The sequence below is a fragment of the Schistocerca nitens genome, chromosome 2 (genome assembly GCF_023898315.1).
Source record: "Schistocerca nitens isolate TAMUIC-IGC-003100 chromosome 2, iqSchNite1.1, whole genome shotgun sequence".
Taxonomy (NCBI): domain Eukaryota; kingdom Metazoa; phylum Arthropoda; class Insecta; order Orthoptera; family Acrididae; genus Schistocerca; species Schistocerca nitens.
The window spans coordinates 522,303,461-522,318,937 of record NC_064615.1 but is presented as its reverse complement, the minus strand read 5'-3'; the positions used below and the strand labels follow the sequence as shown (position 1 = coordinate 522,318,937).

The window sequence follows — 15,477 nt, the reverse complement described above, 5'->3', positions numbered from 1 at the left end:
TGGTTGCTCAAGTGTGGCCTCCGTCAGCAGAAACGTGAGTAGAACAATGTGAAGTGTTACAAGTGTTGAAATCAGAACTTGTAATCTTACTTTTTTTGTCGTGTACTGCGAATTCTTTTAACATTACAACTAGTAGTAAGCCGTAGACTTCGGATTATTTCATAATGATTGAACTTTGAACACCGAGTTTAGTTGCTATTAATCTGCTCTGGGGTTTGGAAATATCTTTTCGTATCGAACTTTAATCTGAAAAGAGTGATATTTACGCGGGAGAGTGGGCAAAGTCATTTCTGATCCCAAAATACACACGTCTAAAAAAGTTTTGCATCACCTCAGTTCCGATAGTTCCGGAACCTGTAGAGAAAATAGGAATAGAGATCAACATAAACACCAATACCGCCCTTTTTATTGCTCATGAAAACCACACATTGCATGTTGTACCACCATAAGCGAGACCTTCAGAAGTGGTGGTCCAGTTGCTGTACACACCAGTACCTCTAATACCCCGTAGCACGTCCTCTTGCATTGATGCATGCCTGTATTCATCGTGGCATACTACCCACAAGTTCACCAAGGCACTGTTGGTCCAGACTGTCCCACTCCTCAATGGCGATTCAGCGTAGATCCCTCAGAGTGGTTGGTGGGTCACGTCGTCAATAAACAGCCCTATCCAATCTATCCCAGGCATGTTCGACAGGGTTCATGTCTGGAGAACATGCTGTCCACTCTAGTCGAGCGATGTCGTTATCCTGAAGGAAGTCATTCACAAGATGTACACGATGGGGGCGCGAATTGCCGTCCATGAAGACGAATGCCTCGCCAATATGCTGCCGATAAGGTTGCACTATCGGTCGGAGGATGGTGTTCACGTATCGTACAGCCGTTACGGCGTCTTGCATGACCATCAGCGGCGTACTTCGGCCCCACATAATGCCACCCCAAAACAGCAGGGAACCTCCACCTTGCTGCATTCACTGGACAGTGTGTCTAAGGCGTTCAGCCTGACCGGGTTGCCTCCAAACACGTTTCCGACAATTGTCTGGTTGAAGGCATATGCGACGTGACGCTAATCCTGAGCGGTCCATTACGCATGTTTTTGGGCCCATCTGTACCGCGCTGCGTCGTAACACGACGTCCTGCACGAATAGCATCATTCAACATGGTGGCGTTGCCGTCAGAGTTCCTCCGAGCCATAATCTGTAGGTAGAGGTCATCCACTGCAGTACGAGTAGTAGCCCTAGGGGGGCCTGAGCGAGGCATGTCATCGACAGATCCTATCTCTCTGTATCTCCTCCATGTCAGAACAACATCGCTTTGATTCACTCCGAGACCCCTGGACACTTCCCTTGTTGAGAGCCCTTCCTGGCACGAAGTGACAATGCGGACGTGATCGAACCACATTATTGACCGTCTAGGCATGGTTGAACTACAGACAATACGAGCCGTGTACCTCCTTCCTGATTGAATGACGAACTGATCGGCTATCAGATCCCCTCCGTCTAATAGGCGCTGCTCATGCATGGTTGTTTACATCCTTGGGCGGGTTTAGTGACATCTCAGATGCCTAGACATTGAACGTTGCCACATTTAAAGTCCAGTTACATATTTTTGGGGCCCTAGAAACTATACTACTTGGACTTTCGTTTTATTTTAATTCAAGTGGAGGTACATAGAGGCTCACGAGTCAAACTTATCGCCCTACAAATCAGTAGGAACAAAAGTGACATCTTTTTTATTAATTCATTTCAGTAACACAGTTAATTGACAGCAAACAGTATGTAGTTAATCGGCTGTTTATAAAAAACAGAACTTTTGCATCCACATTTTTCAAGAAAATACAGCATTCCCGTCGCATTGTAAAGTGTCTGATCAGTCTGCCCTCCCCACTAATCAAGCAAGCTTTATGCAAATATTTGACATTCTAACGACGAACCACAAACGGAATACGCAGATGAAGAAAGTTTGCTGTAATGATTGATATATTAATGACTATTTTTGGATACAAAATAGCACTCCTGTGTTATTAAGAAGTACGATGCAGTGTTCCGTCGGACATACACACATATCCAAAGGAACAGGAAATGTAGCGACTATAGCAGTCAAGAAATATAGGAAATGTATTAGCAATTGCGAATATGAACCATCATCGGTTGTATATTGGAATGATGACAATGAAAATTTATACCGGACCGGGACACTAACACGGATTTCCCGCTTTACGCGAGCGGTCGCTTTAGCAGCTCCGGCTATCCGCACACGAATCACGGCCACGCCTAAACTTCCACACGTCGTCGTCCACGTGTCACAAACTGCACTCGTACGTTGCAACCGTCCAGGAAGGACATATTTTTGAGAGTCGAGGACCTGGTATTGGCGAAAAATACGAAATAGCAGTCCCTGTTGTATGAAGAAGTACAACGCAATATTCCTTCGGACATGCATGTTATTGGTGAATAAATACGAATCGGCAGTGCCTGTGTTATTCAGAATGGAGATGTCGCTGCCAGCCGTGATGGGTCTCCCGGAGTCATAATGTGGGGAGACATCGGGTAACACTGCTGTGCCTTTCCAAAACATTAGAAGAATTGAACCTCTCGCCAGGTAGCCGCCATACTCACCAACGATAGTAAGCCAGTGTAATGCAGAACCACGATTCATTACTGAAGACAATTCAGCTCCATTCGTAAGCTGACTATGCTTTATAGTAACGGTACCACTCAAAACGCAGTCCTTTATGTTGTGTTCACGACTGCCTATACGTGGGACGGTAATTGCCTAGCCCAGCTGTTGCTAGTCTCCAGCGAATGGTGCAGTATATGGCAGAATGTTGCAGCGTGTCCATTACTTGTTCTCGGACGGCAAGCGCAGATGGGGTTGCGATGTGTACGGTGCATAATACATACGATGATCCCCTCTTGTGGTTGCCAGATGTGGTCGACCGACAGCTTGACGAATATGTCTGTCCTCACGTTGCCATGCAGTTCAAGATCAAGCCACTGTGACATCCGAATGCCCCACAGATCTAAATACCGACGATTGGACCAGCCGCCCAAATGGAGACCCATAATGAGGTTTCTTTCAAACTCTGCCAGGTGCTGACAACGCTGTCTCACAAGCACACGGCTTCTCTGTGTCCTTCACAGTAATCACGCAAAACCTGACATTGTTCACGCCACTTGTACTGGATGTAAGTACAGATATTTTTTTACGTCGTACCTTAATGTGTAAAAACATCAGTGTGTTGATGGTTTTATCTGTGTGTCGAACAGTCTTCCCACAAACCCTACGACTTGATGTTTTCTGCACCGTCTTACTGCACCACCAAGTGTCAGCTTAGACTAACGGTTTTACATCCACGTGTCCACACTTCAACAGCTGACGTGCTGCCCAGGGAAAAATAAGGATTAATGGCTTACTCTTGTCTCATGTACTTAGAGGTACAAACCCCTTAAAAACATACGACTTGTAAAGGCTGCAATTGTTAATCTGCAAATGACGTAGACGCTGATGTAATGTTCTTCAGTACACCGTCCTCAGTCACCAATAGAAGTATCTGGACCTATATCCCTAACACTCTGTGTACCATATTACTCGTGGCAAGAATAAAACACACGAACATACTAAACACTCTGGTACCACAGAGAGTTGAAACTCTAATGTGGTTGGCATATACCAAGGGTTAGTTCAGCCTTCTAATCAGAAACGGTTTTCTTCTCTGAGCACAGTGATCGCTTACCTTCCAATGTGTGTAAGCTGCGTTTTGTTGAGTGTAGGTGAATGTAAAAGGAGCGTGCGCGCCTGTGTGTGTGTTTTTCTAGTGTAGTGTCTAGTTTCCGCTTTTGTTCTTGCAAAATGGGGAGAGTGAAACATGGGTGTAGGCCACAGCCGACTCCTCATAAATAGTGCCCTGGGGGGCCCCTAAGCTAAATTTCTCATCCGAGAGATGGATTGACGTCAGTAGTGTCACAAGTCATGACTTCACGGCACACCGCGGAGACATTTAGGATTTGATCCAGGACTTTACTCCAATACATCTCCTGCCTTTACCGGCAACACAGTGGTGGTGAAAAAACTACCAAGATTTGAACCGGCTACTCTGGGCCGAGAGCCGCCGCACAGGGCATGCGTTAGCGTATCCAATAATAACTGGAAAGTGCCTGCATTATGTTCGCGCGATCATAAATAGCTATCGAGAATATGTAACCGTATTATTGAGAAACATCAGTAATAATGCGATATTTAAAATACCAGATGGAATTGTGCCTCCCATTTAGACACGTATTAAGTTTCGCTGTACTTCCAGTATTTATAAACAGTATTTCGCAGTTAAAGCGCAAAATATTCAGAGTTCACGCGTTTAATAATGGGTGATCAACAGTACTGCCTGGACTACAAACGTAATTAACTGTGTAATGGGACTGTAATCATTTTAAAACGTACAGTGCAACTGGCTAATTTCATGGAAGCGTTATTAGATTATACGGAAGTGTTTTTCCGAGCTTGTAGAACGTTATTCGAAAAGTCGTCCTACTACACATGTACTTAGCACTTTCAGTTGCGACCTGTTGCACTGCGGACGGTGATTGCAGCCTGTGTAACTTAGAAATGTAAATGAGGCAAATAAACATTGTGTCCTGTTACTTTTAGATACTAACGAAATATGGCCGCCCCACGCAGCTATGAATTCCTAATGAGCCATCTTCGGTTGTGGAAAACACGGTTTAATATTTTAACAGAACAGTAACCATACCATTCACGCCAGTCGCTTACTGTTTTTAAAGAAAATACATTTCTGTGGGAATGCGTCTAGAGCGAAAAATGACAATTATCGTGAACCATGTAGAAGTGTAAAAGGACCCTTACTGTTCGTTCTGCGCAATAATTAGCCGCCGGTACCGGTACTAGCTACAATCTTAGGTATTTAACAGATGGTATTAATCATTAAATTATATCCAGCAAAAATTTTAATAATATGCCGTTAAGAAATATGATTGTGACGCGGGCACTGACAACATGTAGATAAATTGAAAGATGTGCACTTCATGAAGCGTGAAAGTGTATTATACTATGACTACCGGTTTAATGATGCACAGTTACCTAGTCCGTCATGTCTTACAGATATTTGGTACTAACGATGTGTGGGAGTACACTAATTTGCCGTAACATCATGACCATTTACGTAATACCGTGTTGATCCACCTTTGGATAACAGTACAGCAACAGTTCAGTGTGACGTACCGTAGGTAAGTCCTTGCTGGGTTGTCGGAGGTATGACGCACCAGATGTTTACACAGAGGTCATGCAATTCGGATAAATTAAGAATGGGTGGTTTGTGGACGCGGAATTGGCGCCCGATAGCGTCACAGATGTGTTTCATTGCTTCCAGATCAGGCAAATTTGGTGGTCAAGACATCAACGTGAGTGCGCTATCATGCTCTTCAAAGCACCATTGCAAGATTCTGTCCTGGTGACACGGACAGTTATCCTGCTGGAAGATGTCGTTGCTGTCGGGAAAGACATCAAGCATGGAGGATCACAGGTTACTGCTAATAACGTTCACGTAGTCCACAGCTGCCGTGATGTCTTCGACAACTACCATAGGTCCCATGAAAGCCCACTGAACGTCCTCCACAGCATACTACTGCCCCCATCGAGCTACATCACAGGCGCGGCTTGTTTCGAGCAGTCGTTCGCCTGGGTGACGGCATATCTGGACACGCCCCTCGACCTGATGTAAGTGGTCTCATATTGGTTCTGTGAACTCTATGCCAACACTTAAGGGTGAATTGCAGAGTAGTCATGTAGCTGTAGAAGAAATTAACCGATAACAGACCGTTCACTGTGTCCAGTGCTTATTATATGATGATTCTGTGGGACCAGTTTGATAAGTGTCAGCAGAATAACGGTGAGATTAATCGCCTTTGGATATATCACAGCTATTTTTTTTGTCGGCAGTGGTGAAGATGGGCTTAACACAAGAATATTGCAACGTAAGTCACAAAAATGTTATAGGCTGTTTCAGGCTTGATGGCTAGTAACAGAAGCACAAGCAGATATCAAGTAATATGACCTGTTAGACATGGTTACTCTTAGAGTGTTGCGATAAAACTATTCTTGGTAAATTTATACAACAACATCATAGGTATAAATTTTGGTGTCAGAAGAATGTTCTGCAGAGGGTAAATCTTACCTTGAACTTACACCAAAAGTTAAGTCTTTGAAGATGTATGCACTAACAAAAGTATATTACTTTCATGAGCAGTGGTTTGGAAGATATGTAGTTAGCGTGTGTAAGAAAGTATATTACTTGACCAATACACTACCATCACCATAACATGTCAGCAGCAGAATTAACGAAAGAGTGAAATGGTACATGTGGAAAGAGGAAATTTTCAGGGGCAACTTAAACGCATAAAGCTTTCCAGAGGAGATAGGTGAAATGCAGAGCTTTACTAGTAAAGAACATGCTAAATTGCTTGAGAAAAAACATGACATCATATATGATAAAATTACTAAGACCCGAAGATTTTGAGACTCCGGTTTACTTGAAAAATGTAATTACAAACTGAAACAACATTTCCTAGTGTTCGTTACTGAGTCCTTTTTCCTGAAATAGGAAAACAACACAACTACAACGTGACTGAGACGTAAAGCCCACTAACATATCAGGAACATAAAAAATTACCTTGACTAAAATACGAAAAGTTGCGTACAAGATTCTTTCGAAGAAGATTCCCAAGGGTGCACTACATAGCTTTGTTATAAGGAAATGATATAAAGCAATAAATAATATACCAACTAATTCAAAACTTAGACACCGATAAAAGTTCCGAATGTCAAAATGAAGGTTCCTCAAAACAAATTCATTTACAACGAATCGGCATAAGCATGCAACTGGACTAAAGGCAGAATTTCTGCAATTGACCTCTCCGGCGTTAAAAGCATAAAACCAGGATTGTTCTGTGCTCACCAAGCCGAATATGTGGCCCTGTACTTCTAAAAGAATATACATCAATTGTCTCCTAAATCAATAACAGTATACTCTCAGAGAAAATTATAAAACACTGCGACTTCGGAACATACTTACAAGTAGATCCTTACTTTGAAGAGCAAAAATACTTGAGGACTTCAGAAAGGAAATGTGGCAGGCCCAGTAACTTTTCTTGAAAGCTGCATTACACTTCAGGATGACACAGATACAGTGCTTGATCAGAAGTATCCGGCCGCATCTGTTTAATGCTGAACTGACCACTGAATGTCGCTACAGGTGGTCCTTCTAGTATAAACGGCGGAGGGGGGGGGGGGGGGGGAGAGATATTGTGCTGTCGTTGGAGAAATAGTAACAGCAGAATGGGTCGCTCAGGACACTAATCACTCGACGTCACCTGAGTAACAGATCCACCAGGGACACCTCAACCCTTCTGAAGCTGCCAAAGTCGACTGTTGCTGATGCGACTGTGAAGTAGCAACTCGAAGCAACAACGACAGCTGAACCAAGACCAGTCAGATCTCACGTACTGAGCGGTCAGGGGCCGTCGAGCGCTACTGAGGATGGTTGTAAAAAACCTCATGAAATCAGCGGAAGGAATCGCTGGTAAATTTCAAAGTGATACCAGAAATCCAGCTACTACGATGACTGTGCTTAAGAAGTTAAAAAGAATGGGGTATAAATGATCGAGTAGCTTCTCATAAGCCACACACTTTTGTACGCAGCTCTAAGCGATGATTGAGGAGATGTAAAGAGCGACACCACTGGACAGTGGCCGGCCAGAATGGCCGAGCGGTTCTAGGCGCTACGGTCTGGACCGCGCGACCGCTACGGTCGCAGGTTCGAACCCTGCCTCGGGCATGGATGTATGTGATGTCCTTAGGTTAGTCAGGTTTAAGTAGTTCTAAGTTCTAGGGGACTGATTACCTCAGATGTTAAGTCCCATAGTGCTCAGAGCCATTTGTTGAACTGGACAGCGGATGGATGGAAACAAGTTCAAAAATGGTTCAAATGGCTCTGAGCACTATGGGACTCAACTGCCGAGGTCATCAGTCCCCTAGGACTTAGAACTACTTAAACCTAACTAACCTAAGGACATCACACACATCCATGCCCGAGGCAGGATTCGAACCTGCGACCGTAGCGGTCGCGCGGTTCCGGACTGTAGCGCCTAGAACCGCTCGGCCACTCCGGCCGGCTGGAAACAAGTGATTTGGAGTGAACAGTCACGCTATACCTTGTGGCAATTCGATGGAAGGGTTTGGTTTGGCGAATGCTTTCAGAACGTTACCTGCCGTCAGGTGTAGTGGCAACAATAAAGCGATGGTGGTGTTACGATATGGTTGTGTTCCCCGTATTGCGCTTAAGAAAACGCTAAACACGGAATGATATGAACACATTTCACACCAATGTGTACTGCACACAGCAGAAGAACAGCTCGGAGACGATGAATATTTGCAACAGCGTGAGAATACGCCCTATCGTAAAGTAGCATCTGTGAAGCAATCGTTCGTGACAGTAACATTCCAGAAATGAACTGCATGCCAAGAGTCCCGACTTGAGCCCAATGGAACACTTTTGGGATAAGTTCAGACACCAGCGTCGAACGTCACCACATTCTCTGGGTTCCGCTGTTGAGCAAGAATGGACTGTCATTCCTCCACAGACATTGAGAGTCCTCACTGAATGTGTCCTCAGCATAGTTAGAGCCGTTATAAAGCCGAAGGATGGACACGCTTCACGTTAATACAGGTATCCATATAAATAGGTGCCCGGTCACTTTTGATCAGATAGTATTTGTTGTATAAACTTTATTAATGTGTGTTTGTACGCATCAGTGATGCTGGATTACGGGGCGGTGCAATAAAAAGAAAGAACATCGATAAATTGCTTCATTTCAATGAGACTTTTTCACTACGTTTCTCAAGAATTCATGGTGTATTTTCGAAATACTTTACCACCAATTTTATCTGCATCAACATCGAGAGTTGATAGTCCACTGCAAAGTACATGGTTAAGTGTTTGCACTTACTGTCCTGATCATTTACATGTAAAGTAGGAGAAAAACCACTTTTTTACGCGTCATATACGAGCGACACAGCAGAAGAGCTTCGCAGTCTGGGTGATATGCGGGCTCCCTGATTCACCCAAACCGTCTCGACCCCTTTTTCCCGAAAGATTCCCATTTCATTTACCTTAATATCCTTGTTATACTGTCTTAAAGGATACATCAATATATTACGATAACAGGAACTCTTCCCTGTTTTAGTTCAACGTAGCTGCTTTTTAAATTCTCCAAACTTTTGACCTCTATTCTAGAATTGTTGATACCAACGCCTTGTGTTCGCTGTCCTTTACAGATGAAATGCTCTTTTCACTAAACCCACTAACAAGTTCAAATGGTTCAAATGGCTCTGAGCACTATGTGACTTAACATCTGAGGTCATCAGTCCCCTAGAACTTAGAACTACTTAAACCTAACTAACATAAGGACATCACACACACCCATGCCCTAGGCAGGATTCGAACCTGCGACCGTAGCGGTCGCTCGGTTCCAGACTGAAGCGCCTAGAACCGCTCGGCCGCAGCGGCCGGCCCACTAACAAGTCTGACAAGTCTGAGTTTTCCTTCGCATTCTATGCTACGGATTTTATGCGTTCTTTCTATTTCTGGTTGCTTCATAGCACTATGCCTAAATGTTTAAACAATTTAACAGGCTCCAAGTGCTCGCAACTAATCTTCTAATGGAAACTTTTGGGTTCTCTCCCTTCGTTAAGCGCATTATCTTTGGTTTAGCCACATTTAAAGAGACCTGTTATGCACCAAGTGGAAATATTGTATAAGTCGTTCTCAAGTTCTTTATCATAGTCCAGCGAGGATACTTTCCTGTGGACCACACAATCGTCATCATACTGTTTGAGAGTTCTGCTGCCCCTGTTTCGTAATTATTCGTGTATACGGTGTAAATTAGCAGGTTCGTTAAGATTCCCTGTGCAGACCTGATGTCGCATTCGTTTACGTGTTCCATAGATCATCTTAACGATAAACGTTATGGCGTGGAACGTTTCAATATAAAGAAACTTATATATTTCAAAAAATTAGAAAAATATTTGTGACTACATGGTGGACGTTCACAGGTATTTTGTGGAAAAATAGTTTATTATTTCGATTAAAGGATTCCTCTATGGCATAGAAGGGGTTGGTAAGAAGAAACATCCTTAATCTACATCTGAAAACTCTTGTATCATATGTCAGATGCTTTATTTTCTTGGGTACCTTATAAAAGAGTCCGCCCCTGGTAGCTGAGTGGTCAGCGCGACGGAATGTCTTACCTAGCGCCCCGGGTTTGATTTCCGGCTGGGTCGGATATTTTCTCCGCTCAGGGACGGGGTGTTGTGTTATCCTTATCATCATTTCATCCCCATCGACAGGCAAGTCGCCGAAGCGGCGTCAACTCCAAAGACTTGCACCAGGCGAACTGTCTACCCGACGGGAGGCCCTAGCCAAACGGCATTTCCATTTCCATCGTAAAAGAGATTTATGGTTGCATGTTTCACCCATTTTTGAGCCAAAGTTAGATTTATTGAAGGGTAATGCAGGTCATTTTTCATTCTAGTGTTGTACTTGTGAATATTTCGGTTACTCTTAAACTCAGATGGATTATCGATGGTGAATTTCATTAGTGAATAAATAAATAAGAGATGCGTGCAAGATGTGTGTGTGAATTCCCCTCAAATAATTCTAATTCCTTTCTTTTGTGCAATGAATTCTTGTCGCCTAAGTAAGGAATTACCTCAGTAGATTATCCCATAAGACATCAGGGAATGAAAATATGCAAAATGTTTTAACTTGCTGACTTCTATAACCCCACGAACTGAACTCTGTCCGAACGGGCCAGGAAAGTCCCAGCGCCTGCCGTGTCATCCTCAGCTCATAGGAGTCACTGGATGCGGATATGAAGGGGCATGTGATCAGCACACCGCTCCCCGGCCGTATCTTACAAGGGAACCTCCCCATCGCACCCTCCTCAGATTTAGTTATAAGTTGGCACAGTGGATAGGCCTTGAAAAACTGAACACACATCAATCGAGAAAACAGGAAGAAGTTGTGTGGACTATGAAAAAAATGAGTAAAATATACAAACTGAGTAGTCCATGCTCAAGATAGGCAACAACAAGGACAATGGGAGTCTAGGAGCGCCGTGGTCCCGTGGTTAGCGAGAGCAGCTACGGAACGAGAGATCCTAGGTTCAAGTCTTCCCTCGAGTGAAAAGTTTAGTTTTTTATTTTCAGTTTATGTGACAAACTCTTATGTTTTCATCACTTTTTTGGGAGTGATTATCACATCCACAATAAAACCTAAATCGGGCAAGGTAGAAGAATCTTTTTACCCATTCGCCAAGTGTACAAGTTAGGTGGGTCGTCAACATATTCCTGTCATGTGACGCACATGCCGTCACCAGTGTCGTATAGAATATATCAGACGTGTTTTCCTGTGGAGGAATCGGTTGACCTATGACCTTGCGATCAAATGTTTTCCTGTGGAGAAATCGGTTGACCTATGACCTTGCGATCAAATGTTTTCGGTTCCCATTGGAGAGGCACGTCCTTTCGTCTACTAATCGCACGGTTTTGCGGTGCGGTCGCAAAACACAGACACTAAACTTTTTACAGTGAACAGAGACGTCAATGAACGAACGGACAGATCATAACTTTGCGAAAATAAAGAAAGTAAAATTTTCAGTCGAGGGAAGACTTGAACCAAGGACCTCTCGTTCCGCAACTACTCACGCTAACCACTGGACCACGGCGCTCTCGATCTCACATTCTCCTTGATGTTGCCTATCTTACGCATGGTCTACCCAATTTGTATATTTTACTAATTTTTTCATAGTTTCACACAACTTCTTCCTGTTTTCTCGATTGATTTGTGTTCGGTTTTTCAAGGCCTATCCAGTGAGCCAACTTATAACTAAATCTGAGGGGGGTGCGATGGGGAGGTTCCCTTGTTAGTTTCCGAAAGCGGAGCCGCTACGTCTCTGTCAAGTAGCTCCTCAGTTTTGCCTCACAAGGGCTCAGGGCACCCTGCTTGCCACCAGCGCTCGGCAGACCGGACGGTCACCCATCCAAGTGCTAGCCCAGCCCGACAGCGCTTGACTTCGGTGAACTGACGGGAACCGGTGTTACCACTGCGACAAGGCCGGTGGCTCTATAACCCAATAGTTGGCATTTATTGCTTAACTAAAAGTAGCCAAACATAAACGTTTTAACAGGTGTACTATGGGTTTCTCCACTTTAGTTTTTCATCAATTTCTGCTGAACATTCACTATTGGTTCTTAATAGTCAGAATTTCATCAAGCAAATCACATAGACTGTCTGATAAAAAAAAAATCTGGACACCCCTAAAAAGTGGGACTGTCCACTAGATGCCACGAGAGATGGACCTGCCAATATAAAGGAGACGGGGAGTATTGTGTTTGTGTTGCCGGCAGAGACACTGTAACGGTAGGGTAGAGTGGGTCGCTCAGGAGTCCTCCGTGACTTCGAAAGAGGACTACTTTTCGGATCTAAAGATACAGCAAGGACATTTCAACGTATCTAAAGCTGTCAAAGCCGACTACTGATGTGATTGTGAAATGGAAACGCAAAGGGCAACCGCAGCCAAACTATGGCCAGGCGGACCCCATGTAATGTCAGAGAGGGGCCACCTAGCATCGAAGAGTGTGGTTGTAAAAAATCGCACAATATCAGCGGAAGGAATAACTCATGAGTTCCAAATTGCTAACAGCAGTTCAGCTAGCACAATTATTATGTGACGAGGGTTAAAAAAAACTGGGTACAAAGATCGAGTGGCTCCTCATAAGCCGCATGCATATTTGCATGGATGCCAAGTAACACTTGCGATGGTGTAAAGACCGACGCTCTGGACAGTGGATGACTGGAAACGAGTGATTTGAAGTGGCGAATCACGCTACAACCTGTGGCAGTTCGATGGAAGAATTTGGGTCCGGCAATGTCTTTAGAATGTTACCTGCCGTCATTGTAACGCCAAAAGTGAAGTACAGAGGAGGTGTAATAAGGTATTTTTTTAACGGTTAGGTTGTGGGCCCCTTATTGTGCTTAAGAAAACGCTAAATGCGTAAGGATAGGAAAACATTTTACAGCATTGTGTAGTGCGTACAGTAGAGGAACTGCTGAGAGACGATGACTAATTGTAACAGAATGACAGTGCACACTATCATAAATCAGCACATGTGCGGCCACTGTTTCAAAATTGTTCAAATGGCTCTGAGCACTATGGGACTTAACATCTGAGGTCATCAGTCCCCTAGAACTTAGAACTACTAAAACCTAACTAACCTAAGGACATCACACACATCCATGCCCGAGGCAGGATTCGAACCTGCGACCGTAGCGGTCGCTCGGTTCCAGACTGTAGCGCCTAGAACCGCTCGGCCACAACGGCCGGCACGCGGCCACTGTTTATGGACAGTAACATTCCTGATGTGGATTAGCCTGTCCAGCGTTCCGACCTGAACCCTGTGAGTTAGAACGTCGGCTTCACTCCAAATCTCAGCGTGCAACATCACTACGTTCTCTGGTTTGGGGTTCTGAAGAAGAATGGGCTGCCACTCATCGACAGACATTCAGCCATCATAAAGGAGCAAGCTGAACACACCCCACATTAGTGGCCACTAATCGACGTCTGGATACCTTTCATTAATTGTAATTCCCAAGATACGCTATATGTTGCGTTCTTGGTTATTAGTCGTCATTAAGGTACAGTGAGGAGAGCCTTTTGGAATACAAGGAAGTTCAAACCTAATTTGTTCACCCTCACCTGCTGTTTGCAAGACGTCCTGTGTGAGAAAAAAAAATGCCGCGATTCATGCGAGTAGCCTTCTCTGAACCAAGGCAGACTGTTTGAGATGTATATGGTTGTTAACTATATATGAAGGTAGTATCTGTTCCCGAAAGAACAGATACTATTGATGACAGTGCAGCTTCTCTAGAATGAGATGATAATTAAATAGACACCCTTGCTGCAAACAGGCGTTGATATACATCATTGGGGACATGTTGAAAATGAGTGCCCCGACCGGGACTCGAACCCGGGATCTCCTGTTTACATGGTAGACACTCTATCCATCTTTTTTTAATTTTTTTTGAGCCAACGAGGGCACAGAGGAGAGTGCGCCTGCAGGTACTTATCCTTTGCACGCTCCCCGTGAGACTCACACTCCCAACATGTCCACACCACTACAATGATGTACATATCAACGGCTGTTTGCAGTTAGGGTGTCGATTTAATTATCATCTCATACATGGTTTTGCCAGAGTTGCAGAAGGCATATCCCAGTATAACACTTTCTAGGATGAGGGAAGCAATCAAAAACCAGAACATTCATAAATGTTGGAAAGCCGTATCCTGATTATAGGTTCGTGTGTAACTTGGGAAGTTGCTATCACATAAACTTAAGGTTAACGAAGGACTGTGACAAGGATGCTGCTTAGCGCCTATCCTCTTTAAAATATTTTTGAACGAAGCATTGAAAAACTGGAAAAGGAAATACAAAAATATGGACATTTGAGTAGGCGATGGAATCCTGGTCGCCCTAAATTTCGCCGACGATCAGGTCATCTTCGCCGAGGAAGAAGATGACAATCAAGTCATCTTCGCCGAGGAAGAAGAGGATGTATGTTATATGTTAATAACGCTTAGAGAAGAATATGAGCACTGGGGCATGAAAATTAACTTTACAAAGACTGAATACATGGTTGTCAAAGGTATACGAAGGGAACTTTCTATCGATGATGGATCTATTGTAAAGTGTAGTTGACCATATAACTATTTATGGACTGTTATTTCGGATGAAGGTGGAAGCAACGAGGAAATAAAGCATACAACAGGAAAGGGATAGGTGGTAATTAAGCTGTTACACTCCATTAATTGCAATAACATTTCAAATACATGAAAAGGAAGATATACGAAACAACAGTTGAGAGCATTGCTTTGTATGGTGCTGAACTGTGGGAAGTCTCCAGGGTTAATGAGAATAAATTAAAGGCAGTAGAAATGAAGTTCTGGAGACGAAGATGTGAGGTAACAGAAGAGACGAAATAAGATATGAAATGCATCGAGACCAGATAGGAGTTGAAAAAGATATTGTAGACACAACTTAAAAGAAATGGCTAACATGGCATGGACATCTTAGAAGAATGCCAGAGGAAAGATGGCCTTCTAAAACATGGCGATGGAAGTATCCATGAGACAGAAAAATAGGAAGATCCCGGCCAGATTGGAACTATGATGTGAGGCACATGCGATGCAGGACAGCGCCATGCAAGAAGAGGACTGGTAGGACAGAATTATAGGAGATGGAAACAAGGATGCAAGAGACGCTGCACGATGTAGAAAACTCGCAGAAAGAAGATAAGCTATATGAGAAAAGTTTCTTTTTCTCCGGGAATGTCAAAATGTTCGAGCT

The 15,477-nt window shown here is 43.8% G+C and overlaps 1 protein-coding gene and 1 pseudogene across 3 annotated transcripts in view; both read right to left on the bottom strand.

Moving 5' to 3' along the window:
• Positions 1–15,477, bottom strand: part of LOC126236504 (neuromodulin) — a 949,037-nt gene that overhangs the window by 15,944 nt on the left and 917,616 nt on the right. The window lies entirely within an intron of this gene.
• LOC126237875 (5S ribosomal RNA) lies at positions 12,078–12,195 on the bottom strand (annotated as a pseudogene).